This window comes from Carcharhinus amblyrhynchos, chromosome 19, assembly GCF_965287045.1.
Source record: "Carcharhinus amblyrhynchos chromosome 19, sCarAmb.v2.hapA, whole genome shotgun sequence".
Taxonomy (NCBI): domain Eukaryota; kingdom Metazoa; phylum Chordata; class Chondrichthyes; order Carcharhiniformes; family Carcharhinidae; genus Carcharhinus; species Carcharhinus amblyrhynchos.
The window spans coordinates 5,798,119-5,824,105 of NC_137342.1; the positions used below are offsets into that span (position 1 = coordinate 5,798,119).

The window sequence follows — 25,987 nt, forward strand, 5'->3', positions numbered from 1 at the left end:
TCCCTCTAACCTACACATCCCTGGACACTAAGGGGCAATTTCTTAGCATGGCCAATCAACCTAACCCGCACATCTTTCGACTGTGGGAGGAAACCGGAGCACCCGGAGGAAACCCACGCAGACACGAGGAGAATGTGCAAACTCCACACAGACAGTGACCCGAGCCGGGAATCGAACCCAGGACCCTGGAGCTGTGAAGCAGCAGTGCTAACCCACTGTGCTACCGTGCCGCCCTGCTGTCAGCGCAGGCTGAATGGCCAACATCTGCACTGTAGGGGTTCTATGATTGCTAATAATTTACTCAGGGAAACAGATTTGAGCCAATTCATTCAATCATAAGCAACAAAATGCTTTAATTTGGCAGATCAAAAAAAAAACCCAAATGTGACACAGAGACTGAAGCTCACCCTGTAGGACACGGACAACAACACACAAGTATCTGTGGGAGCATCTCAACACTCATTCATTTTGATGAGTCCAATTTGGAATGGTGCTGCAGGCACTTAGCTTCGTTACAAAGGGTCCTCTCTCTGCATTAGGCAGCAAGGGCACTTGTCACAATGCCTAGCAGAGGGGGGGAGCGTGGCCCAAATGAGATGGTGTTCGACTCTCCAACGTTCTGCACTTCCAAGTCAGCATGACCTTATTTCTCAAATCAAAGCATAGTTAGTTCACTTCCAGCGGGGGTGAAGGCATATTGCCTTCCACTCAGTGTTTCAGAGCCAACAAGCTGAAGGGCTTGTGACTCTTTGAGGCTATTTCAAGGTTTAGCCAGCTTGGCTCAGACGCTGCCGCCCGTAACTGAGGCTGGGGTGGGGGTGGGAAAGGCACAACTCAGTAACTGATGCATGAAAAGCTTTTTAAATTAAAAAGTTCACCCCCAGATTCTCACAATTCCAAGACAAGAACTCAAACGTTCCGTTACAAATTTGGTGAGCGATAACAAGAGGATCAAACGGAAAGTATCAACAATAGTACATTCTTAATAACTCGAGGGGCGTGGGTGGTGCTGGCAAAGACAGCGTTGCTGCCCATCTCTCACTGCCCCAGTTTGATATAATGGAGTGCTCTGATCCGCCAGTTCACAGTCAACACTCTCAGCAGCGTTGGGGAGCAGAAGGATCTTGGGGCCCGGGTCCGTAGGACTCTTAAATCGGCCTCGCAGGTGGAGGAGGTGGTCAAGAAGGTGTATGGTGTACTGGCCTTCATTAATCGAGGGATTGAGTTTAGGAGTCGGGAGGTAATGCTGCAACTTTATAAGACCCTTGTCACACCCCACTTGGAGTACTGTGCGCAGTTCTGGTCGCCTCACTACAGGAAGGACGTAGAAGCTATTGAGAGGGTGCAGAGGAGATTTACAAGGATGTTGCCTGGATTGGGAGGCATGCCTTGTGAAGATAGGTTGAGGGAGCTAGGTCTCTTCTCCCTGGCGAGACGAAGATCGAGCGAAGACCTGATAGAGGTTTATAAAATGTTGAGAGGGATAGATAGTGTGGATTCTCGGAGGCTATTTCCCAGGGCTGAAATGGTCGCTACGAGAGGACACAGGTTTAAGGTGCTGGGGAGCAGGTACAGAGGAGATGTCAGGGGTAAGTTTTTCACTCAGAGGGTGGTGAGTGAGTGGAATCGGCTGCCGTCAGTGGTGGTAGAGGTGAACTCGTTGGGGTCTTTTAAGAGACTTCTGGATGAGTACACGGGATTTAATGGGATTGAGAGTTATAGATAGGCCTGGTAGGTATGGATATGATCGGCGCAGCTTGTGGGCCGAAGGGCCTGTTTGTGCTGTAGTGTTCTATGTTCAACCAGTGATTGAAGATACATAGAAACCAGTAGCTTCCCTCTGCTAAAGTCAGGCTGAGTTTGAACCGTGTATCGATCGCTTAGTGACAACTTTCCTTTTTTGAAAATTGCTCCCTCTTTGGGTGGGATTTTATGACCTCGCTCACCCCGAAACCGTAAAATCCCACCCAAGGCCAACAGACCTTCCCATTGTCCGCCCCTCGCTCGCTCCGATTCCTGTGGCAGGCAGGGTGGTCAAATTCCGGCCTTTATCTCTGGATTTGCTTAAAACTGGGATTTGAGCCATTAGGATTATTCATCCTGCCCTCCATTTCCACACAACCAGGCGTTGCAACATTTTACTCACACGTCCAAGCAGAACTCTGGGCAGCCTGGAGTTGCCTCAATGAGACCATTTCCATATGTCTCTGCCCAAACAGCAGTCAAGCTCATCCTCTGTAGTTAGTGCGGCAATGATAACAACCAATACAGCTTCACTGGCACAGTGGGCAGATCAAAGGAATGTTGGCATTCCACAGAAAACTGAATGGATTCCACGGTTGCCAGCGATACAGATATTTGAACCTTCTTAAAAATTCGACTGCAATATGAAAATGTGGATGGTGCAAGTTGAAAATTGGGACCCTCAAAAACAAACTTTATCCTTTTGAAAATAGCCACTTGAAATGGAATTGGCATCATTCCTTTCCCTCTTCCAGAACTCACCCACAATCCATTAGCACTAAGGAGGTTTATTTCTCTACTCATTCAATGTGGGCCATCCCCAACTGCCCTTGACCTGAGTGGCTTGCTCAGCCATTTCATAGTGGTACAAAGAACAGTACAGCACAGGAAACAGGCCCTTCGGCCCTCCAAGCCTACGCCGCGCATTGGTCCAACTAGACCATTCATTTGTATCCTTCCATTCCCAGGCTGCTCATGTGACTATCCAGGTAATTCTTAAACGATGTCTGCCTCCACCACCCGACTTGGCAGCGCATTCCAGGCCCCCACCACCCTCTGTGTAAAAAACGTCCCTCTGATATCTGAGTTAAACCTCGCCCCCCTCACCTTGAGCCTCTGACCCCTCGTGTTCGTCACCTCCGACCTGGGAAAAAGCTTCCCACTGTTCACCCTATCTATACCCTTCATAATTTTATACACCTCTATTAGGTCTCCCCTCATTCTCCGTCTTTCCAGGGAGAACAACCCCAGTTTGCCCAATCTCTCCTCATAGCTAAGGCCCTCCATACCAGGCAACATCCTGGTAAACCTTCTCTGCACTCTCTCTAAAGCCTCTACATCCTTCTGGTAGTGTGGCGACCAGAACTGGACGCAGTATTCCAAATGTGGCCTAACCAACGTTCTATACAGCTGTAACATCAGACTCCAGTTTTTATACTCTATACCCCGTCCTATAAAGGCAAGCATACCATATGCCTTCTTCACCACCTTCTCCACCTGTGCTGCCACCTTCAGGGATTTGCGGATTTGCACACCCAGATCCCTCTGTGTTTCTATACTCTTGATGACCCTGCCATTTGCTGTATAACTCCCTCCTACATTAGTTCTACCAAAATGCATCACCTCGGATATATCTGGATTAAATTCCATGGTAGTTAAGACCCATTCACATTGCTGTGGCTCTGGAGTCACGTGTAGGCCAGACCAGGGTAAGGACGGCAGATTTCCTTCCTTAAAGGATATTAGTGAACCAGACAGATTTGTCCGACAACAGTTTCACCACCATCAGTAGATTCTTAATTCCAGATTTTTTTTTATTGAATTCAAATTGCACCATTTGCCGTGGCGGGATTCGAACCCGGGTCCCCAGAACATTAGCTGAGTTCTGGATTAACAGTCTAGGGTTAATACCAACAGACCATCACCTCCCCCCAAGCACACTTTTTTTTAAATAAAAATTTTACGTCTTTGCCCACACTCTTATATAGACATTTTAACACACTAAAGTTCAGAATATTTGGGATTAACAATTATAAAAACAATCTATTTTAAAGAATCTGAAACTTCTCGATGAAAGTTTTTTAAAAAAGCAGTGCAGCAGTAATGGATCAGTAATTTAAAATCACACCACTTTATTCTACACCAACACCAAATAACCACTTGTGTGAGACAAAAATATAAATGTTGCCTTTTGACTGCCAATCTTTATACAATATGGAAATAGTATAAGCAAAATTATTGAATACAAACACATTATTTACCAATGCTTATTACGGTTGGTTTTGAAAAGAGTAGTTAAATCTTTGGAGAATGGTAAAGTCAGTAATTGAATCTTGGTTCACACCTCCTTCGTGCCATAACATGTCTCAAAAGCCAAATGATCTTTTTTTGGCCATGATGAATCGTGCAACATCCTAAGGACATTCAAAGCTTAAATGTAAACGCTGTCTGCTTTTTTGTTTGGGCTGTTTATACGAGATTGTCTCAAAGTTGTGAAACCGTGCGATAATTCTGGATACGCGCGCTCTGAGGTTTCATAGTGTTTGACTAAGGGGGCTACGAAAAGGAAGCAAGGCTGGGTCACTGGATTACTGGTCCAGCGACACACTCCCCATCTCAAATTGAACAGATCAAAAAGTAAGTGGGTGCTGGAAGTACACAACAAAAATACAAAGTGTGGAAATGCCCTACAGGTCTGGCAGCATCTGGGGAGAAAGTAATGGAGCGGGTTTGGAGTCTGCATTCTCTGTGGGTGGCACTGCCAACAAGGGCACAAAAATCATAGAATCCCTACAATGCAGAAGGAGGCCATTCAGCCCATTGAGTCCGCACTGACCACAATCGCACCCAGATCCTATCCCCTATAATCCCAAATATTTACCTTGCTAAACCCCTTGACATTAAGAGTCAATTTAGCATGGCCAATCCACCCAGCCTACACATCTTTGGACTGTGGGAGGAATCCGGAGCACCCGGAGGAAACCCACGCAGACACAGGGAGAACATGCAAACGCCACACAGATAGTGTCCTGGGGCTGGAATCGAACTTGGGTCCCTTGCGCTGTGAGGCAGCAGCACTAACCCTCTGTGCCACCATGCCGCCTTGTTGGGAGAGGAGTGGAACGTTGGCGATGATTGCTGGGGGTGGCAGTGTTACCCCTGTAAACCAGAGTAAACATCATTTTGCTTTGGGACTAAGATGCTCCAAATCTGGAGAGAAAAGTGCTCAGTGGAGCTGGAGAGCGACAGGCTGGTTCTCTGTCTGAGCCTGACACGGTTATCAAGGGGAGGTGGGTCCCCTCTCTGAACCACTCAGAGAGAAGTGCCTTGCCTCGTACTCTGTAAAGCGCATGAGAAATAGTACACGCTGCGCTTCAGCAACGTTTAGTGGTTAAATCAAAATAACCACCTGAGGCGCTGTAAAATCAACAAGTAACATTGTATTTATCTAACCAACAGTGAACAGGTTGAACTATTAACAAACCAAAACACTATTCTAGTGGAATGCTGTTTCGATAAATACAATTTCCACTTATTAACAAAAAAATAGCACTTTAGTCACTCTCTAAATTACAACCAGGTACGTCGTCTTCTGTCTGAGATCTCTGTCTTTGCTATCCAGATGAGATTTTGAGCTAAAAGTTATTAGCTGTGACAGAGAGCCATTGCTGTCTCTCTCTGGAGCTGAGAGCTGTCTCTGTCTAAAGCTGTGAGCTGTGGCAGGTGCCACTAACCCCCTCCACCCATCTCTTATACCCCCGATGATATCTCAACATTTCCCCACAATCGAACTGGTTCTCAGGTTACCAAAACATCAATTTCAAAACTGATAGGTTGCCGGTATTTAAGTGCCTAATTTGATTGGCCAAAATTCCAAACAGCCTGTTGTCTTAGCAACACTACTGTTTGGCCTTGGATAAAATATTTCACTTTGGGCTCTCTGTGTACTTGCATTTTCTTTTACAGAAAAAAAGACTCCACCTTTTTAAACAGACAGTTTTACAAACACCAATCTACAATTACTCTAATTTGCAACACACAGACATATTTTGGTGAGATTCCCCCCAATGTCTGGGGTTCTGACATCAACCTGAACCAAAGAGAACAAAGAACAAAAAAAAAATTGCAGCACAGGAACAGGCCCTTTGGCCCTCCAAGCCTGCACTGACCATGCTGTGCAACTGAACTGAACCCCCCTACCCTTCCAGGGACCATATCCCTCTATTCCCATCCTGCTAATGCCCCTTAAATGTCACTACCGTATCCGCTTCCACTACCTCCTCGTCAACAAGTTCCTAGTACCCACCACCCTCTGTGAAAAAACTTGCCTCGTACATCTCCTTTAAACCTTGCCCTTCGCACCTTAAACCTGTGCCCCTCAGTAATTGACTCTGGGGAAAAGCTTCTGACTGTCCACTCTGTCCATGCCCCTCATAATCTTGTAGACTTGTGTCAGGTCTCCCCTCAATCTCCATCATTCCAGTGAGAACAGACCAGGTTTCTCCAACCTCTCCTCATCGCTAATGCCCTCCATCCATTCGCTCCGTTTCTCCGTCCACGGAGGCTGCCGGACACGCTGAGAGTTCCCAGTATTTTCTGCCTTTGTTGTCGACAGGAGCTGGTTTCTTTTACAAAGCGAGGAGGAATTACTGGCACCCCGATTTCATCCAGTAAACCCCCTGGGTTGGGATTATCCAGTCCCATCGCGGCGGGGCACGGTGCTGGAGACTTTGTGACCCAGACAACATCCCATTGAACATTCAAGGGGGGGGGGGGGTGGGGGGGCAGATGATCCCAGCAGTGGGTGGGCCTGTAAAATCCACCCCTTAGCATAAAAAAAGTAATAAAATATGTAACACAACCCCAGTAGGTTCACATATAAAACAGCCAATCCGTAATTCCTCTGGAGGAGGTTGGTATTCATGATGTGGGAATGCCGGCGTTGGACTGGCGTAAACACAGTAAAAAGTCTGACAACACCAGGTTTTAGTCCAACCTATTTATTTGATAATATTCTCACAAGCTTTCGGGGTTAGCCCCTTCGTCAGGTGAATGGAGAGTTCTGGCCTCAGACAGAGCATATAAAGCACAGACAGTTTAGAGATTACTGATTAAAATGCGAATCCTTACACCTAACCTGCTGTTCAAGACCTGAAGTGGCTGACAATGTGAGTGGTAGGAGCACTGATCACAGTTTAAAGAGATGTGTATTGTCTCCAGACAGTACAGTAAGTGAGGTTTTGCAAACCCAGGCAAGTCTCGGGGGTTACAGATAGTGCGACATGAACCCAAGATCCCTGTTGAGACCGTCCTCATGTGTGCGGAACTTGGCTATCAGTTTCTGCTCAGTGACTCTGCGCTGTCGTGTGTCGTGAAGGCCGCCTTGGAGAATGCTTACCCGAAGGTCAGAGGCTGAATGCCCGTGACCACTGAAGTGTTCGCCAACAGGAAGGGAACAGTCTTGCCTGGTGACTGTCGAGCGATGTTCATTCATCCGTTGGCGTAGCGTCTGCATGGTCTCCCCAATGTACCATGCTTCGGGACATCCTTTCTTGCAACGTATCAGGTAGACAATGTTGGCCGAGTTGCAAGAGTATTTACCATGTACCTGGTGGATGGTATTCTCACGTGTGATGAATACCACACAACCCTGTCACAGCAACCTCTGCAAGACATGCCGGATCATCGACATGGATACCATCATCACACGTGAGAATACCATCCACCAGGTACATGGTAAATACTCTTGCAACTCGGCCAACATTGTCTACCTGATACGTTGCAAGAAAGGACGTCCCGAAGCATGGTACATTGGGGAGACCATGCAGACGCTACGACAACGGATGAATGAACATCGCTCGACAGTCACCAGGCAAGACTGTTCCCTTCCTGTTGGCGAACACTTCAGTGGTCACGGGCATTCAGCCTCTGACCTTCGGGTAAGCATTCTCCAAGGCGGCCTTCACGACACACGACAGCGCAGAGGCGCTGAACAGAGACTGATAGCCAAGTTCCGCACACATGAGGACGGTCTCAACAGGGATCTTGGGTTCATGTCGCACTATCTGTAACCCCCGTGACTTGCCTGGGTTTGCAAAACCTCACTTACTGTACTGTCTGGAGACAATACACATCTCTTTAAACTGTGATCAGTGCTCCGACCACTCACATTGTCAGCCACTTCAGGTCTTGAACAGCAGGTTAGGTGTAAGGATTCGCATTTTAATCAGTAATCTCTAAACTGTCTGTGCTTTATATGCTCTGTCTGAGGCCAGAACTCTCCATTCACCTGACGAAGAGGCTGTCCCCTCGAAAGCTTGTGAGAATATTATCAAATAAATAGGTTGGACTAAAACCTGGTGTTGTCAGACTTTTTACGGAGGTTGGTATTCCCAGAACTATTTTGGAAGACATCTCTTTCACTCGCTGTGTGTGTTTCCACCACCGGATCTTCCAACACTGTCGTTCTGGACAGTGAGTGCCTTTGTCCTGACTGTTTCTTAGCTGGACAGGAAGTCCAAGGTCATGACCTTTGGCTCCTTCCAGCTCATTGCCTCATCGTAGCGTCTTGCTTAACTGCACATCAAGCCTGTTCCCGCACTGCCCAGCCAAGAAAATAACTCCTTGGGGGCTCAGATAGACAGGAGTAGCCCAACACTTAAGCATTAATGTAGACTAATAGTGTAATGGTTCCATAACTGGACTACAGAAGACAAAGGTTATACCACAGCCACCCCACACCCCCTTCCCCGTGGCAGTCTGACTCTCTGAATCCACTTTTCATAAAGTTCACAGAGGTAACCATGGTCTCCCTACAGTGCAGAACGAGGCTATTTAGTCCATCAAGCCTGCACCAACTTTCTCTAAGAGCATCTTACCACATCTCCCTCCCATCCACATCTAACCTGCACATCTTGGAACGCTAAGGGACAATTTATCATGGCCAATCCACCTAACCAGCACATCTCTTGGACTGCGGGAGGAAACCGGAGCAAACCCACGCAGACAGCGGGGAGAATGCGCAGACTCCACACAGACGGTGACCCCGAGCCGGGAATCGAACCCAAGGTCCCTGGCGCCGAGGGGGCAGCAGTGCTAACCCCACGGTGCTGTCCTGGAAGTAACGTTTTACAAAAAGGTGGTGTGGGGGGAAAAAAAAACAAAAATTATGATGGACAGCCCTAAGATACGACTGGTTCTGTAACGTCACTTTAAAAAGAGGGAGGAAATCTGCTGTCCTTACGTCACAACAGTCCGGTCAATATCCGACTCCAGGTTCACACCTAGAGTGCACAGGTTCTTAAAGTTTGTATCAGACTAGGAACTGGCAATACTCGAGGCTCTGATAGTGAGCCCCACATTCAGAGAAAGACTCTTCCAAAATAGTTACTAAATGAGCAGCTTCCACTTCTGGTAAAACAGAAGCGCTGAGTCCAAGACAAAGGCGCACTTGTCAGGAACCGTTGTACAAGGTCAGGTATTGTGAAATGCTGGAAACATTCTAACCCACTTATCTTGGATGTTGTGAATACCACTGCAGCTAATTTGCCAAAACAAAAAAGAGAATTCTCCTTCTTCAGCAAGCGAGTTCTTCGCCTTCTGTACAACAAGCGCAGACCACTGCAAGGCTCGCATTGCGTCCACCCGATTTGTGGAATATTCTGGAAAACGCTGGCCATTCCAGGAACTGAACGAGCGCATCGGACTTCCTGGCTAAAGCTCATCGAGAGACACACGCAACAAGCAGCCAGTGCCTGCCCTTTGAACCTTGATGCATATTAGTCACGGTATTAAAGCTAATTACTGAAACACTTTCAATTTAAGTAAACTGGCCTTTTATAAGGTTCTGGACAAGCGAACAGCCAACAACCCTTGGGTGGGCCTCAATCCGCGGCCAGATTTCATGGAAGTACAACTATCTAACTCACCAGAGCTCTACATGAGGTGCCAGCGTCTTCCTCAAGCGTTCCGAGTCCAATTAACGGTCAAAGTGACCGACAGTAGCTGGTCTGTCTTTGTCATCAGTTCCTTCAGGAATTCATTGACAATTGCTGGCAAGAATTTTCATGATGTGGAGATGCCGGCGTTGGACTGGGGTAAACACAGTAAGAAGTCTGACAACACCGCACACACGAGGGTGGTCTCAACAGGGATCTTGGGCTCACGTCGCACTATCTGTAACGTTACCCCGTGACTTGCCTGGGTTTGCAAAACCTCACTTACTGCCTGGAGACAATACACATCTCTCTAACCTATGCTCGGTGCTCCTTCCACTTACATTGTCAGCATCTTTATGACTTGAACAGCAGGTTGGGTGTAAAGATTCGCATTCCAATCAGTAATCTGTAAACTGTCTGTGCTTCACATGCTCTGTCTGAGGCCAGAACTCTTCATTCACCTGACGAAGAGGGAAACCTCGAAAGCTTGTGAGTTTACTATCAAATAAATCGGTTGGACTTAAACCTGGTGTTGTCAGACTTCTTACAAGAATTTTCACACCAGTGAAAGTGAGGACGTGTTAATACCCTGAACTAAACAGGCGCATGCAACTGTTAAAAAGGCATTTGATTATAAGCTCTCCACAGCTCACAAGGAGGCCATTGGGCCCATCCTGCCTGCGCCAACTCTTTGAAAGCTTTATCCAATTAACCCCACTCTTCTGCCCACCCCTCAGCCCTCAACCTGACAAATTCCTTCCCCATCAATTCTCTACCCAGTTCTCTCGCAAAGATTAGTGAATCTGCTTCCACCACCCTTTCAGACAGTGTATTCCAGATCACAACAACGTGCTGCCTTGCAATTAAAAAAAATCTCGTCTCCGCCCTGGTGCTTTCCCCAATTATCTTAAATCTGCTTTTTTCCTCCCCCCAGCTTCTCTGGAGATGGTGCAGTGGTAACGTCGCTGGGTTAGTAATCCTGAGTAAGTGCGTCTTTGTAAAAAAAAAGACTTGGATATTTGTGTCGATACGTGCAATATCGCAGGATTCTAATCCTGAGGCCCAGGCAGTTACTTGAGAGACATGGGTTCAAATCTCACCACAGCAGCTGGTGGAACTTAAACTCCATTACAGGCTGTCTTTGACCTCACAACTTGAGAGTTACGATGAACCACACTTTCGATGTTTATAAATGGACACCTGGTTTCGACTTTATTGTATTCCTTAGAGTTTAGAAGAGAGAGGGGTGAACTTTTTCAACATATTACATCCTGAGGGGACCCGATAGGATAGATGGTGAGATGTCTTCACTACTGGGAAGAGTCTTGAGCAAAGGAGACCCAGATACAAGGTAAAGGGCCAGTCATTTAAAACTGAGTCACGTAAAAACTTCCCCTCTCAGTAGCTGGTGAATCGCTGGAATTCTCTGTCCGCAAAAGGGTGGTGGAGGCTGGATCGTTAGAGGTATTTAAAGTGGAGCTGGATAAATATTTGATAGACCGAGGAATAGAGGGCTGTGGGGAAATGGCACAGGAAAGGAATGGAGCCCAGCGTAGATCAGCAATGATGGCATTGATGGGTGGCACAGTGGGTTAGCACTGCTGCTTCACAGCTCCGGAGTCCTGGGTTCGATTCCCAGCTCGGGTCACCGTCTGTGTGGAGTTTGCACATTCTCCCCGTGTCTGCATGGGTTTCCTCCGGGTGCTCCAGTTTCCTCCCACAGTCCAAAGATGTGCGGGTTAGGTTGATTGGCCACGATAAGAAATTGCCCCTTAGTGTCTAGGGGTGTGTAGGTTACAGGGATTAGTGGGTATAATATGTAGGGATATGGGGGTAGGGCCTGGGTGGGATTGTGTTCGGTGCAGACTCGATGGGCTGAAGGGCCTCTTTCTGCACTGTAGGGTTCTATGATTCTAATGGCGGGGCAGGCGCGAAGGGTTTGGTGACCTGATCCTGCTTCTGTTCCTCATGGTAGAAGGCTGGATTCGACCTTACAGCCTCACGCCAGCAAACAGCTGGTCTTTACCAGCTGTTAGGGTAGCACAGTGGCACAGTGGGTTAGCACTGCTGCCTCACAGCACCAGGCACCTGGGTTCGACTCCCAGCTCGGGTCACTGTCTGTGTGGAGTTTGCACATTCTCCTCGTGTCTGTGTGGGTTTCCACCGGATGCTCCTGTTTCTTCCCACAGTCCAAAAAGGTGCAGGTTAGGTTGATTAGCTATGCTAAAATTGGTTTCCCCAAATATACGTGGGGAATTGGCGGGGTAAACACATTGGGTTGTGGGGTAATTCTGGCTAAGAGTCAGTGCAGAGTCAATGAGCCGAATAGGATTTTAATTCTATGGCTATGTTCTGCCATTCATGACTTCAGGGTAAATTGCTTTTCAGATGGAGTATACCTGTGTCTGTAATCAGTATCACATTATGGGAAATACGTTACTGTGAGGCCATTATACTGAAGCAGGATCTCATAAACCTTTCACTATTCAGTGAAGAAAGGGCACTGTGCCTTGATTAAGCAACCGACCCGCATTCAGAACATCGTTCCTCATAGAACTTTATCATAGAACCCCTACAGTACAGAAAGAGGCCCTTTGGCCCATCGAGTCCGCATCGACCACAATCCCACCCAGGCCCTACCCCCATATCCCTACATACATTTACCCGCTAATCCCTCTAACCTACGCACCTCAGGATACTAAGGGGCAACTTTAACAAGGCCAATCAGCCTAACCCGCACATCTTTGGACTGTGGGAGGAAACCGGAGCACCCGGAGGAAACCCACGCAGACATGGGGAGAATGTGCAAACTCCACACAGACAGTGACCCAAGTTGGGAATTGAACCCAGGTCCCTGGACATGTTTTTCAGGAAGCAATTGGGTGATATGTCCAAAATCTGCTTGTAGTAATCATCTAGAACTGAAAACTAGTCTCAGTAGCAGCTGGCCATGAAACCATCATCATAGAGTCTCTACATTGCAGAAACAAGCCATTCAGCCCATCGAGTCTGCACTGACCACAAGCCAGGTCCTACTCCCATAACTCCACATATTTACCCTGTTAATCCCCTGACACTAGGGTCAATTTAGCATGGTCAATCAACCTAACCGGCGCATCTTTGGACTGTGGAAGGAAACCGGAGCACCTGGAGGAAACCCACGCAGACACGGGGAGAACGTGCAAACTCCATACAGACAGTCGCCTGAAGCCAGAATTGAACCCAGGTCCCTGGCGCTGAGAGACAGCAGTGCCAACCACTGGGCCACCCAACTGTTGCAAAAAACCCCAGCTGGTTCACTAATGTGAAGGAAATGTGCCATCCTTACTCTTAATTGCCCTCTGAAAAATAATAAGCCACGCAGTTCAAGGGGCAATAAGGGATGGGCAGCGATACCCACATCCCGTGAAAGAATATCACACATTACATTACCAACTTACACACAGAAAAAGATTACTGTATAATTATATCACATCAATAGTGTACTGGGAACTAAAGCCACTCCTGTGACGCGTTCACGTTGATCATGTTTTGCCGTTTCTCTATCATTGCTGAGTCAATATTCTGGAGTTCTCTACCTAATGGCTGGAGAACCTTCAACAAGGGGAGGACAGTGAGAAGGTTTACCACCATCAGATTGGCAGGGTATCTAGGAATGGGCGATGAAACCGATAGAAATGAAGGAGAAATACACCGAGGAAAAAGTCAATTAAATTCAAGGAGACTCTCTAAGGCAACAGCCACATAACCCTAATCTACTGATACAGAATAGTAACTGCCTGGATAGGACTGTTCCAAACCGATGGTAGTAAGAAGTCTTCTCACTGTCCTCCCCTTGTTTCATAGACTCACCAGCCTCAGAAACAAATTCTGCTCATCTCAGTTTTAAATGAGCAATCCCTTATTTTTAAACAGTGACCCCTGCTTCTAGATTCTCTGACAAGAGCAAATATCCCCTCCACATCCACCCTGCGAATATCTCTCAGGGTCTTAAAGGTTTTGATCAAGTGGCCTCTCGCTCTTCTGAACTCTAGTGGATACAGACCTAGCCTCTCCAATCTTTCTTCATAAAACGACCCACCCATTCCTGGTATTAGCCTGCTAAACCTTCTCTGAACTGCTTCAATCACACTTATATTCTTCCTGAAATAAGGAGACCAATACTGTACACAATATTCTAGATGTGGAGACGCCGGCGTTGGGCTGGGGAGGGCACAGTAAGAAGTTTCACAACACCAGGTTACAGTCCAACAGGTTTATTTGGTAGCCCAACATTCTAGACGTAGTCTCACCAATACCCTATACAACTGAAATATCACCCCCCCCCACTTCTGTAATTAATTCCCTCTTGATAAATTACATGCTATTATCTTTAATTGCTGTACGTGGACACCAACCTTTTGCGCGTCATTCATAGAAGATGGAGTATGGGGGACCCAGCAGCAGAGCAATGGAATGGTCGAATCCAGATGTTGCAAAGGCACGATGAGCGTTTCAGCAACAGATGAGGCGAGAAGGAATGCGGTTGAACGATGCTGCAAGGTTGGGAATGCATGTTCCCAATGACGGTACAAAAAAAAAGGGAAGTCGGAAACACATCACGGTTAAACGTGACACCAAGGTTGTGAACAGACCAGTGTAAATCTGGGGCAAAATGGCCATGGTGGGGGGGGGGGATATATAAAATTAAGATACGGGACGTGGGCATTGCAAATGCTAAACTATCCTCTCTTTTCAGAGGGTTTTGAGAGTCAACCACACTGCTGTGGGTCTGAAGTCACATGTAAGATACATGTCGGTAGGTAAGAAAGAACGGCAGATTTCCTTCCCTAAAGGACACTAGTGAACCAGGTAGGCTTTTACAACAATCAACATCAAAATTTTAGTCCAGTTTTTTTTTATTATTGAATTCAAATTTCACCATCTGGCATAATGGGATTTGAACCTAAGTCCCTGGATTGTACCCTGGGGTTAATAGTCCAGTGACAATACCACTGTGCCACCAGAGTAATTGGAATAGAATCCAGAGTGGGGAAGGAAAAATGGCTTTACTTTCCCCAATATTGAATTGGAGGAAATTTCTGCTCTAGTCCTGGATGTCGGAGAAACAGTTTGATAGTTTAGTAACAGAGTGGTGAGGTAGGGCTGTCACCAGCTCACACAGATCACAGAATCCCTACAGTGCAGAAGCAGGCCATTTGGCCCACCGAGTCTGCACCATTGACCCACTTTATCCAGGCCCTATCCCCATAACTCCACAAATGTACCCTGCTAATCCCCCTAGCCTACACACCTTGGACACTAAGCAACAATTTATCATGGCCAACTCACTTAACCTGCACATCTTTGGAGTGTGGGGGTAAACCAGAGCACCTGGAGGAAACCCACGCAGATGCGGGGAGAATGTGAAAACTCTGGACAGACAGACAGTCACCCAAGGCTGGAATGGAACCCGGGTCCCTGACGCTGTGAGGCAGCAGTGCTAACCACTGTGCCACCCAACGCCAGCACTGTGCGTCTGGCCGTAGGGAAGTTTGTAAATGAGGAAGAGAAAAGGGATAGAGTAGAATTAGCATACATTACAAAAGGGATTAAACTTCTGAAGTAGCTATTTGGTACATCCAGAGATTGTGAAAGGAGAGTGGTACACATCAAATCCATGGCCACAGCTCAGTGCTCACTCTCCTTTGGAACAGGAACCATTGTAGACCTGTTCTAAGAGTAGAAACAGACAGGAATTTGTCAGGATAAACAATCGGTTTTCCTGTTTGACAAAGGGCTGTGAAAGGCATCTGCTGATTCACTTTACAAAAGGGCAGCCACACAGCACATTCCTGACAGTTTTCAAAAGGAAGGTTTGGAGCTGGGTTAAACCACCACACCCGACACAAAGCAGCCCCTGTGCAGCACACATCTTTCACCCAGAGCTTCACAGCAACTTGGTTAGCAACTGAATTGACTGGGAATACTTCTAACCATCCTGACTTCTTGGTGGAACAATCAAGTTCCTGAGGATCCTTCGAAACCAAGGTAAAGGAATGGGGGAAATGGCCAAACGTTGGCATCCTTTTGAGGGACGTGGGGCATCTGTTGCCCCTCCCTAATTGCCCCTTGAATGGAGTGGCTTGCTTGACTTTTCACGGGCACTTAAGAGTCAACCTCATTGCTGTGGGTCTGGAGTCACACACAGACTAGGCAGGGTAAGGATGGCAGATCTCCTGCCCAAGAGGCCATTCGTGAACCAGATGGGTTGCTACAACAACTGACGATCCTGATGCTAACTCGGATTTAAATAATTTACTGTAAATCCTACCAGCTGCCACAGTGGGATTTGAATGCCTGTTCCTGTGCATTAGCCTGGTGGGGGGGGGTGGTGGGGGTCTTTCGGGTTGCATTAGTCTGGGCCTCCGGATTATTAGTTGAGTGGCATTACCACTGCACCATCAGCTGCCCTCAGCTGAAGCGTTATACTGGCATCCTGGAAACTGTAACTCATGGCACTGGACATTAAAGGTGTGCAGGTATGTATTCTGACACAACGGTAACTGAATTAATCGCTCCCCTTTGGCAGCAACAACTTTCAATACCTGCCCAGCTAATTTTACAGTAAGAAGTCTCACAACACCAGGTTAGAGTCCAACCAATTTATTTGGATAAACCGGTTGGACTTTAACCTGGTGTTGTGAGACTTCTTACAGTGTTTACCCCAGTCCAACATCGGCATCTCCACATCATGATTACTATCGACACAGCTAATTTTGCACACAGTCACTTATTCTTTTCATTCATTCATGGGATGTGGGGATCGCTGATTAAAGCGAGCCCATCCCTAATTGCCTTTGAGGAGGTGGGGATGAGCTGCCTTCTCGAACCGCTGTATCCACGTGGTGTGGGTGCACCCACAGTACTGAGTGAGTTCCAGGATTTTACCCCAGTCATGGTTAATAAGAGAGTAACTGCTTGTCTCTCATTGCATTGAGTATTTTAAAACACGCCATTGTTTTTCTACGTTTCATTGGTTCAACACAGAATATGTGCTGTGTGAGTGAACATGGGGACTTCATGAGGGATATGAGGGGGGAGATGGAAGAGGAATGGGGATTGGCAGGGGGTGTGAGGGGAACAGACTGGAAGGCTTGTAAAATAACCGGGCCAGGGTTTCAGAGAACCGAAGCAGGCCTTCTAACCACTCCTCGTGGCAATCTGTATACTGCTTCTTGATATGGAGATGCTGGGGTAAAGACAGTAAGAAATCTCACAACACCAGGTTAAAGTCCAACAGGTTTATTTGGTAACAAACACCACTAGCTTTCGGGGCTCTGCTCCTTCATCAGGTGAGTGGGGAACTCCCCATTCACCTGACAAAAGCTAGTGGCGTTTGCTACCAAATAAACCTGTTGGACTTTAACCTGGTGTTGTGAGACTTCTTACTGTTGCTGGAGCCAGAAGGCCACATTAGATCCCTGAAGCCTTCACAGATCTGCCAACTTCCTGACTCGAGCTTCCCACTTGGGAAGTGTAAATCCCACTCTACATCCCCACAGTAAAGACCAGGGGCTGCATCTATGAATGTCCTCGTTCCGCACCGTAGGAATTCTATATTATTCTGTTACCACTGCCATCGCCAACATCTGGAAGGACAATGCTAAACCTCGAAGTACTGTGTGTTGTCTTTCCAAGAATTACTCCGCAGCCAGGTGTCAGGGAACACAGATCTTCATTCAGTGCCCTCGCTCCTCACTCCAAACATCGAGAGATGACTCGGGTCAGTTCCCAGCCAGCTCACCCTACATACCAGTCACGGGACCTGTTCCCTTCTAGAGGCTCTGCCCCAGTACAACAGATATAGGCAGCAAACGCATGGGAAAGCTAACTTCTCCACAAATCCACTCATCGTTCTGCCTTGGATAAATAATTGGTTGTTCCTTCCCTGTCAGTGGGTCAAAACCCTGGACCCCTCTCCCGAACAGCACTGTGGGAATTCCCACTCCACATGGACTACACAGCAGTTCAAGGCAGCAACTCAGCGTCACTTTCTAAAGGGGCAATTAGGGATGGATAATAAATGCTGCCATGAAGACATTATTAATAAATGCTGCAGAAAATAATTTATTCGCTACACATCATGAGAATCTATCTGAAGGTAGAAGGGCCTCAAGCAATAAACAATACTCAAATCCCTGAGGGAGAGGTGTCAATGCGTGCAACTTGTTTTAAAATAAAATTGGAGAGATGTACAAGGAGGAGATGATATTAAAACTCAGGGCTCACTTCTCACAGGTTCATTCCATATTCCTGGTAAGACCGTACATACAACACAGCAGATTCTTCGAGATCAGTTAATCACAGAAACCCTACAGTACAGAAAGAGGCCCTTCGGCCCATCGAGTCTGCACCAAACACAATCCCACCCAGGCCCTACCCCCATATTATAACCACTAATCCCTCTGACCTACACATCCCTGGACACTGAGGGGCAATTTCTTAGCATGGCCAATCAACCCAACCCGCACATCTTTGGACTGTGGGAGGGAACTGGAGCACCCGGAGGAAACCCACGCAGACATGAGCAGAACGCGCAAACTCCACACAGAGAGTGACCCGAGCCGGGAATCGAACCCAGGACCCTGGAGCTGTGAAGCAGCAGTGCTAACCACCGTGCTGCCTTACACCTCTGCTGCCTCGGCAAAACAGCCAGCATCATTAAGAACACAACATGCCCCAGACATTCTCTCTTTCACCACCTTCCGTTGGGAAGGAGATACAAAAGTCTGAGGTCACGTAACAACTGACTCAAGAACTGCTTCTTCCCTGCTGCTGTCAGACTTTTGAATGGACTTACCTCACATTAAGTTAATCCTTCTCTACACCCTAGCTATGACAGTAACACTACATTATCCATTCTCCCCTTTGCTTCTCTATGAATGGTATGTCTTGTCTATATACTGTGCAAGAAACAATACATTTCACAGTATACCATTACCTGTGACAATAATAAATCAAGAAGTAATACATACACAAATAAACGGTAAATTGGCCTGGGACAGAGGTGACAAGGACAATGCTACCAGTTCAATCTCATCCGGAATTAGCACAGAGCTGTGGCAAACTGACCTATTGGCACACGGCACCCTCCCACTCCCAGTCCCGGCACACGGCGCCCTCCCAATCCCAGTCCCGGCACACGGCGCCCTCCCAATCCCGATCCCAACACACTTTATTCTCTGACAGTGTGGTGTCGTGGCTGCAGTGTACAATGGTCTTGGTCATTGTGGGTCCAGCTGAGCAGAAGCGAAGAAGAATATTCTCTCAATTCACCAGCACGTATAAGTGTAAAGTTCATTTACTCGTCACTATTCGGCTTCCATTAACACTGCAATGAAGTTACTGTGAAATTCCCCTACTTGCCACTCTGGTGCCTGTTCGGGTACATTGAGGGAGAATTTAGAACGGCCAATGTATCTAACTAGCATGTTTCCATCCTCGGGCAAGCTGACACTTATGGTGCACTAATGTTCCCATTACAACATCCAACTGTCTTGCAAACATCCCCAGAATGAGTCACCCTTTCATAAGGTCCCTGTTTCAAATTTACTTCTTCATAAACAATTGCCTAATCGCTCCAAATCCACTTGGAATAGAACCACAGAACCCAGCAGGTTGGCCCATAGAGTCTGCACTAAATCTCCAACAATACCCAGGGTCCTCACACGTGTCCCTCTAACCCACCTAAAAAGGTAAAAAGTTTATTTATTAGTCACAAGTAAGGCTTACATTAACACCGCAATGAAGTTACTGTGAAATTCCCCTCGTCGCCACAGTCCGGCGCCTGTTTGGGTCAACGCATCCAACCAGCATGTCTTCCAGAACGTGGGAGGAAACCAGAGCACCCAGAGGAAACCCATGGAGAGACAGTGACCCAAGCCCAGAATCAAACCTGGGTCCCTGGATACTAACCACTGTGTGGCCACAACCACTGTGCCACATTGCTGAAGTCTCTGATTTGCTCAGAGTTCACGTCCAGCTTCATCCTTAATGCCACGTTCCCCAATCAAACCAGGATTGATTCTCAATTTGGCAATGTCCCCCCCCACACCCCCTCCTCCCGATCTCACCTCCCCAATAATCAAGAGGCACAGACCTGAACGAACATTGCAGTTAATTGGTTCAAAAATTCACTGCCATAGTTGCCTGGACCACTATGGAGTCAAAGAACAAAGAACGACACAGCACGGGAAACAGGCCCTTCGGCCCAACAAGCCCGCACTGCCATTTTAACATTGTGAGTGCCCTCTTCTCCCTATGACATTTATCTACGCCTATTGGACTCCACAATAAACTAATCATAACCAGATTGAGGGGAGACTAATTTAGGGACAATTTGTTACACCAATCAGCCTAAGAGCATGTTTTTGGGGTGTGGGAGGAAACCGGAGCACCCGGAGAAAACCCATGCAAGCACGGGGAGAATGCGCAAGCTCCCACAGACACTGGCCCAAATCCATGTATCTGCACAGCAAACAGTGATAGTCACTGAGCTGCCGTGTTGCCCGTCAGCTGGTCCAGTACTGTCTTACGGTCATCCTCCAAAACTGCTCGCTATTCCAGAATCCTGGAATGCAAAAGAGAATCCTGCAGCTTTTACCTCCTGCAAACCATCTCCTTAAGCCCCTCTTCCTGTCTCCTCTGCCCTCGCCTCCAAAAATCAGTGTGGATTTCTTTGTCACTAGGACAGAGAGCACCTGATGAACTGCCTCCCCCAATTCTCTCCTTTCCCCAGCCCATGTGGCTTCCCCACGCCCTCACCCAGAATCTTTTTCTGTACGTTCTCCGTTATCTCCCCTCAGACTCTCTCCAAGCTCATCTCATCCACGAGACTCACCTCACACACCCTCAACCCTTTTCCCATTAAACTAGTGGCCACCATCTGCCCTCCTGGACCCCAACACTGTGAGCAGTTCTCTTTCTCTCTGCCTCTATTCAGCCACTGTTCAAATCACCATCATGTCCCTTTGCATCAAATAAAAACAAAACCTCTGCCCCTTCTGTCATTGCAAAACACTGCCCCATTTCCAACCATCTTTCCTTGTCAAATTCCAGAACATGGTGCTGCCTCCCAACTTCATTCCCAACTTTCCTCGAACTCCATGTTTGAATCCCTGCAATCGGGGTGCTGTCCTGCCTACCGTACAGAAACTGCTTTTCTCAAAGTCCTTAACGATATTCTGTGTGACTGAGACAAAAGATAAACACTCCCCCTTATTCTTCTTAACCCATTTGCAACGGAGGTGATGATCACAGGCTCAAGGTGAGGGGGCGAGGTATAACTCCCATATCAGAGGGACGTATTTTACACAGAGAGTGGTGGGGGCCTGGAATGCACTGCCAAGTAGGGTGGTGGAGGTGGACACGCTGGGATCGTTTAAGACTTACCTGGATAGTCACATGAACAGACTGGGAATGGAGGGATACAAACAAATGGTCTAGTTGAACCAATGAGCGGCACAGGCTTGGAGGGCCGAAGGGCCTGTTTCCTGTGCTGTGCTGTTCTTTGTTCTTTGAACGTGTTATGGTTCAGGTTAGAAACTCCAAAGTGTTTTATGACACCCACCTGAATCAGAAGTTTTGCACTTTGAATTTGGCGAGAATAACCATGAGATGTTTCACTTCAGGTATAGAATCATAGAATCTCTATAGAACAGAAGGAGGCCATTCAGTCCATTGAGTCTGCACTGATCTCAATCCCACACAGGCCCTAACCCCGTAACCTCACACATTTACCCTGTTAATCGCCCTGACACTAGAGTCAATTTTAGCACGACCAATCAATCACTGGATCGTGGGAGGAAATCGGAGCATCCGGAAGAAACCCACAGGGAAAAACAGACAGTGACCGGAGGCCAGAATTGAACCCCAGACCCCTGGCACCGTGAGTTAGCAGTGCTGAGCACTATGCAACTGTGCTGCCCCAGTGATTCAAATGACCCACTAGGGAGTTTTATCAAACAAAGTTTATTTAAGAATATAGTTAACATGTATAAGAATTTTAGCAAGAACTTTTATCAATTACAAACAAGAAACAATCAATCATGATGATGTATAACCCTGAACCCTACAATGTTCCATTCAAATCAAACCCATAGACAAAAGGCCCTTTTCACAGACTAATGTTCACGTAATGCTGGGATTGAGGCCGTTAGTTGAATTCTGCAGTCAAATGCTTGAGACTCAGAACAGTTTGAAGATAAGGCAGCTTTCCAAAACCCCAAAGGGACTCTGTTCATATTTCTATCCAGCCTTTTGAAGATCTCAAGATGTCCCTTTAAACCCCAATTAAGACCTTTGAGGCATAATCATGGTTCCAATGTGGAAACGTCGATCTACGCACAGCCCAGTCCCACAACAATCAAGTGTGAAATGACTGGTTAACATCTTTTGAAGTATTGGTTATGGAATGGATGCTGGCTGATACACCCGGGAGAACTCTCCTGCTCGTTTCTGAGCGTCGCCATGGGATTTTGTACATCTCCACGAGGTTGGCTGGGACCTCAGTTTAATGTTTCAACTGAAAAACATCAACATCCTAGGGATTACTATTGACCAGAAATGGAACTGGACGAGCCATATTGTGGCTCCAAGAACAGACCAGAGGTTGGGAATCCTGTGGCGGAGTAACTCAACTCCTGACTCCCTAGAGCCTCTCCACCATCTACAAGGCACAAGTCTGGAGGGTGATGGAATACTCCCTGCTTGCCTGGATGGGTGCAGCTCCAACAACACTCAAGAAGCTCCACACCGACCAGGACAAATCAGCCTGCTCGATTTTCACCACATCCACTCCCTCTGCCACTGACGCTCAGTAGCAGCAGTGTACCATCTACAAGATGCACTGCAGCAATTCACCAAGGCTCCTGAGACAACATTTTCCAAACTCTTGACTTATGCCATCGAGGACAAGGGCAGCAGATATCTGGGGACACCATTGCCTGCAAGTTCCCTGCAAACTCACCATCCCGACTGGGAAATATATCGCTGTTCCTTCACTGTCACCCGGCCAAAATCCTGGAATTTCCTCTCTAACAGCACTGCGGGAGTACCTACATCACATGGACTGCAGCGTTTCAAGGCAGCAGCCCACCACCTCCACAAGGTCAGTAAGATACTGGTCCAGGCAGAGACACCAGTGTCCCGTTAAACAAATAAACGTTAAAATCTCTGACTAGTGTTGCTTCAGTACTGAAGTCATGGGCATCTATGAGGTGCTGTGAACCATCAGAAGCAGCGGAACTGTACACCAGCACCATCTGTAACCTCGTGGCCCGGAATATCCCCCACTCAACCATTACCATCACGTCACGGGATCAACCCTGCTTCAACGGAGAGCGCAGGAGGGCAAGCCAGGAGCAGCACTAGGCATACTTAAAAATGAGGTAACTATCTGATAAAGCTACCTAACAGGAACGTTTGCACGCCAAACAGCATAAGCAGCAAGTGACCGACAGAACTAAGCCATCCCACTACCAACAGATCAGATTTAAGCTCTGCAGTCCTGCCACATCCACTCGAGAATGGTGGTGGACAATGAAACAACTCACCGGAGAAGGAGGAGGCTCCACAAGTATCCCCATCCTCAACGGTGGAGGAGCCCAGCACATCAGCGTAAGAGGTTAGGCTGAAGCATTCGCAGCAATCTTCAGCCAGAAGTGCCGAGTGGGTGATCCATCTCGGCCTCCTCCAGGCGGTCCCCAGCATCTCAGATGCCAGTCCCCAGCCTAGTCGATTCACTCCGCCTGATAGCAACAAATGGTTGGAGACGCTGGATGCTGCAAAAGGTAATGGGCCCTGACAACATTCCGGCAATTGGACTGAATGTCTGTGCTCCAGAATGTGCCGTTCCCCTAGGCAAGCTCTTCCAGTATAGTTACAACACTGGCATCTACCCAACAACGTGGACAATTGCTCAGGTACGTCCTGTGTACAAAAAGCAGGACTAATCCAACCCAGCCAATTATCGCCCAGTCTATTCTCGATCATCAGTAAAGTGATGGGGGGGGGGGGGGGGGGGTCACTGACAGCACTGTCAAGCAGCATCTGTCCAGCAATAACCTGCTCAGTGACACCCAGTTTGGGTTTCGCCAGGGTCACGCAGCTCCTGACCTCATTACAGCCTTGGTTCAAACATGGACAAAAGTGCTGAGTTCCAGAGGTGAGGTGAGAGTGACAGCCCCTGACATCAAGGAGCCCAAGCGAAACTGGAATCAATGGGTATCAGGGGGCAAACTCTCTGCTGGTTGGAGTCGTACCTGGTACATAGGAAGATGGTTTTGGTTGTGGAGGGTCAGTCGTCTCTGCAGGAATCCCTCTGGGGAGTGTCCTAAACCCAACCATCCTCAGCTGCTTCATCAATGACCTTCCCTCAGTCATAACATCAGAAGTGGGCTTGTTTGCTGGTGATTGTGTAATGTTCAATCGATTCCTCAGATACTGAGACAGCCCATGTTCAAATGCAACAAGATCTGGACAATATCCAGGCTTGGGCTGACAATGGCAAGTAACGTTCACACCACAAAAATATCAGAGAATGACCATCACCAATAAGAGACACTCTAACCACCGCCACTTGACATTCAATGGTGTTACCATCACTGAATCCTCCACTGTCAACATCTTTGGGGTGACCATTGACCAGAAACTCAACTGGACTCACCACATAAACACAGTGGCTACAAGAGCAGGTCAGAGGCTGGGAATACTGCGGCGAGTAACTCATCTCCTCACTCCCCAAAGCCTGTCCACCATCTACAAGGCACAAGTCCGGAGTGTGATGGAATACTGCCCACTTGACTGGTTGGGTGCAGCTCCCACAACACTCAGGACGTTTGACACCATCCAGGACAAAAGCAGCCCTGCTTGATTGTCCCCACATCTACAAACATCCACTCCCTCCACCACTGACGCTCAGTGTGTACTATCTACAAGAAGCACTGCGGCAATTCACCAAAGATCCTTAGACAGCACCTTCCAAATCCACGACCACTCCCATCTAGAAGGACAAGGGCAGCAGATAAATGGAAACACCACCACCTGCAAGTTCCCCTCCAAGCCCCTCACCGTCCTGACTTAGAAATATATCTTTCACTGGGTCAAAATCCTGGAATTATCTCCTTAACAGCATTGTGGGTCAACCCACAGAACACGGACTGCAGCGCCTCAAGAAGGCAGCTAAGGATGGGCAATAAATGCTGGCCCAGCCAGCGATGCCCATGTCCCACGAATGAATTTTAAAAATCTGAAGCGACGCCGAGTTTGTGTGGTCAGGTCTCTGGACAGCAGCTTGAACCCACGACCTCTGGTTTGGTGCTAAATCACTGAGCCAAAGCTGACGTGCAAATATTCCTCTGGGATCCGGTGAGGGGGGTGTTGCTGCTGACCCTGCCCTGGGTGGAAGTTGGAGTAAACAGACAGGCGGCGACCAATAGTACTCACTGATATTGCAGCAGCAAAAGATGGGAAGCACACTGGGATTCATCATCAAGGATTATAGTGAGTCATCACATATACCATTCTTTACTGATTATACTCCCCATTACAGAACAGTAACTCCCTGTCCGAGAGAAAAGCTATGATCAAATCCTTTGGGCTATGGCACAGAATCGGACAAACAGTCCATTATGTTCAGAGATAGAACACAGAACCCTACAGGGCAGAAAGAGGCCCTTTGGCCCATCGAGTCTGCACCGACCACAATCCCACCCAGGCCCTACCCCCCATACCCCTACACATTATACCCACTAATCCCTCTAACCTACACATCCCTGGACACTAAGGGGCAATTTCTTAGCATGGCCAATCAACCTAACCCACACATCTTTGGACTGTGGGAGGAAACCGGAGGAAACCCACGCAGACACGAGGAGAACATGCAAACTCCACACAGACAGTGACCCGAGCCGGAGAATTAAACCCAGGACCCTGGAGCTGTGAAGCAGCAGTGCTAACCACTGTGCTATCGTGCCACCCTAAAGCTAAAGTTAGCAACCTGACTCAGATGCTCAAGGAGAGTAGCAAACTCTCTCTATTTACAAGCAGTGGCTAAAAGGAAAACTCTTCAGAAAATATTCGTGCTCCACCGATTGGGAAAAAGATACAAAAGTCTGAGGTCACGTACCAACTGACTCAAGAACCGCTCCTTCCCCGCTGCCATCAGACTTTTGAATGGACCTATCTCACATTAAGCTGATCTTTCTCTACACCCTAGCTATGACTGTAACACTACATTCTGCACCCTCTCTTTTCCTTCTCTAAGA

The 25,987-nt window shown here is 47.6% G+C and overlaps 1 protein-coding gene across 3 annotated transcripts in view; it reads right to left on the minus strand.

Annotated features, from left to right (window-relative positions):
- rassf8b (Ras association domain family member 8b) overlaps positions 1-25,987 on the minus strand; it is a 129,632-nt gene that overhangs the window by 75,890 nt on the left and 27,755 nt on the right. Inside the window, exon 1 of one of the 3 annotated variants that reach the window (XM_080207186.1) lies at positions 9,672-9,815. The exons of the other annotated variants lie outside the window; for them this stretch is intronic. The gene's annotated coding sequence lies outside the window, so the exon portion shown is untranslated. Of the gene's footprint in view, positions 1-9,671; positions 9,816-25,987 lie in introns of those variants that run through there. 3 annotated transcript variants of the gene reach the window in all.